Below are 3,487 nucleotides of genomic sequence, written 5' to 3'. Positions count from 1 at the left end.
CTATGCCATTCATATAAACTGACCTTGGTACCTTGTCATGTTTTTGCCTGATCTATCCAAAAGTCTCCTTTAACAGGATAACAGCCCCCACTCAGGACACCACCTGGGCGCAAGTCATGGCTATCCTGTTACTACATGCAACTGAAGACATCATTTACATTGCCCTGCTGGACCCTAATATCCCTAGCTCCAGTGACTCCTTCACCTCCCCAGCAGGAAGTAGCCAAAAGAGCCCATGACACCTTTTGACTGTGGCATCTTTAAATATCTCTGCTACTTCTTCAGGCTACTCTAATCCTAACGTTATAAAAGTCTGATCTCCCCCCTCCAAGATGCCAGGAGCCAGGTACCATGCTATGTCTCTTCTGGTAATCAAACCTTCCTGGCTTATTTCTCTCTTGGGCTCCTAAGATCAATTTTTGCATGAACAGCAACTTTTTTTTTTTTTTTTGGTCTGGTCGTAGGGCCTGAACTCTGGGCCTGGGTGCTGTCCCTCAGCTCTTCAGCTCAAGGCTTGCACTCTACCACTTAAGTCATAGAGCCACTTCCGGCTTTTTTCTTATGTGGTGCTGAGGAATCGAACCCAGGGCCTTGAGCATGCAAGCCAAGTGCTCTAACTATTTTCATGGAAAAAAGATGACCTTTACAAACCAATCAAGCACATGGTTCTTGGATGGTAACCGGCCGGGCAATAAAGCAGGGATCCCTGACTACTTTGCCCCTTTACAGCAGGAAGGAGCTCCAGAAGACACGAGCTCCATATCACCTGGCTGGTTCCCCTATGTATTTGAATAAGCAAATTGGGGAATGTAAGCATTAGGCCTACTGTTGGTCTTCAGCTCCATACAGACCTGGGCTCCTTCCAGCTGTGAGGTTCCAGCATACAGCTGCCCCCTCCCTCTCTCTGCCCAGACCCACCTGAGCAAGCACCTATCTCACTTCCTGCCCCCAGATCCTCCTGCTATTCTGGATAGGGAAAAACGCCATGTGCTCCCTCTCCCAGGACATTATGGCTTCTTTAATAAAACTTATAATAATCTTTCTCCTGTGCCTGCCTTCCTCTGTGTGGTCCCCTGGGATGAATGTGAAGGATCCTTTCACCTTGTAGATACCCAGTCTCTGCCACAGTCCCTAACTCACTGAGAACCACACAAGTTATTTTCCCTTCATCATCCACTATCCACATTACTCTCCTGATGACATTTCTTGTGATCACAACCCCAGGATCCTCCAAATCACAGGGACAAAATTATCAGTACTCTCTTTCTCTCTCATTGTACTCTGAAAACCCATCTAAAATTTCTGGATTTCCATGTCTATCATTCCCTATGTGGACCTCAACACAAATATAAATATGATGCATTATTTCTGTTTCATGAAATTCTATTACTATATTTACCTTTGCTTTTGTTTATGTTGTAGTTAGCTTTAAACACTTGGTGTTTTAAACTTTTGGCTTTTATGTTCAAGCTCTACTCCTTATGCCACACATCCGATTCTGACATTGTTCTATTTTGTATCACGAGTCCCCTAATCTGATAAAGGCAATAAAGGTGTGCCCCCTGTTATATTTTCTCTTCCAGATGTTTATTAAAAGTACATTGGAAAAACTATGATATTTTAAATTAAAAATATGTATATATATTTTTCTAGATTGTGGGGCATGAACTCTGGGCCTGAGTGCTGTCCTTCAGCTGTTCAGCTCAAGGCTAGTGCTCTATTATTTGATCCACAGTACTGTTTATGGCTTTTTCTGTTCATGTGATGCTGAGGAATCAAACGCATGGCCTCATGCAATTGAGACAAGCACTCTACCAAAGAACCACATTCTAAGCCATAGAAAAATGTTTTAAAAAGTGATTTCATTGCAGAAATTAAAATAAAAACAGTAATTTAATGGAATTTTCCTGCACGTTTAAACAAAAGTAAAATATAGCATAATTTTTTTTTAAGATGAGGAATATTGATTAAGTAACATTGAGCAGTCTCATGTGTAAATGTAGCATGCAGAAACTCTGTATGAAGGTAGCTCCATACCAATAGCTCAGATTTCTCAGGACTTTAGACAGGAACCTGATCATGTCCCAACTGTTCATAATTGTGAATCTCTTTGCTCTGAGTGACAGTTGGAGTAGAAGGCAAGATTTCCTTCATCATATCATCATTGTGCGAGGTCATCATAGAATGTGCACATTGAACACCTGGCACCATACACACTGCCATAGGCCATATTTTTTCCAAAAATAAAACCCACAATCACACGTCACTACAATGTCTGGATATGAAGTCATTTTAACATGACAAAAAATGAGCAGTGAGCAAAATGTACTTTAACTGATTGTGAAATTTTCAGGGCGAATTAAGGATATTGGTCACATGGAAAAACAATAAAATTGGATTTGAAGAAGACCCATGTCTACAAAGGTGCTGGAGCCTGTGAGCTGTGAGATCCAGGGACAGACTCTCAGTCTCACCGCTGCTTCTGCCACCATCCAGAGACCAATTACCTCCTGTCTTTCCTCCACCACCAATTCAGGACACAGAGCATCCAGTCATGGATAGAAATGAGATGGTGCAGAAGGCTGAAGTGGCCAAGCAGGCTGAGCGATATGGTGACATGGCAGCCTGCATCAAGTCTGTAACTGAGCAAGAAGCTGAATTACCTAATGAAGAAAGGAATATTCATTCAGCTGCTTACTTGAACCCATAGGTCATCTTGGAGAGTAATTTCAAGTGTTGAGCAAAAGACAGAAGGTGCTGAGAAAAATCAGCAGATCGTGTGAGAACACAGGAAGAATTGAGAACAAGATAAGAGATATCTGCAATGATATAATGTCTGTTTTGGAAAAGTTCTTGATCCCTAATGCTCCACAAGCAGAGAGCAAAGTCCTCTATTTGAAAATGAAGAAAGACTGCTACCACATCATGGCTGAGGTTGCTGCTGGTGATGACAAGAAAGGGATTGTGAGTTAGTCATTCCAAGCATACCAAGAAGATTTTGAGGTTAGCAAAAAGGAAATTCATCCCATGCACCCTAACAGAATGTGTCTGGCCCTTAACTTCTCATTGTTCTATATGAGATTCTGAACTCCCCAGAGGAAGATTCCTTTCTTGAAAAGACAGCTTTTGATGAAGTCATTGCTGAGAACTTTATACTTTATGTGGGTTATGTTACTTCTATTTTAATTTCTGTATTTCCCATGTGTTTTTTGTTTCTTTGTTTCATATTAGGAGAATAGAGCATGTTAACATTTAGTGAGTTATCTGTTTTCATCATGAGATGGCCAGTATGACGATGTGGAATTTTTAAACAAGTTATAAATGTTTGGCATGTGCTTTGGTTCATGGTGACTTCACAAGGGCCAGTGTTAAAACTGATTCCACGTCTAAGCGAAGAAATCTTCCTACATATTAGTTTGTACTCGTGTAGAATAAGAGGGAAAATTGGTTCCAGTCACAGGTGTAGTGATCGTTGTGTATTATAAAG

Source organism: Dipodomys merriami, unplaced genomic scaffold, assembly GCF_024711535.1.
Source record: "Dipodomys merriami isolate MVZ:Mamm:240054 unplaced genomic scaffold, mDipMer1.0.p SCAF_209, whole genome shotgun sequence".
Lineage (NCBI taxonomy): Eukaryota > Metazoa > Chordata > Mammalia > Rodentia > Heteromyidae > Dipodomys > Dipodomys merriami.
The sequence above is the reverse complement of the archived record's forward strand: the minus strand, read 5'-3'. Positions refer to the sequence as shown.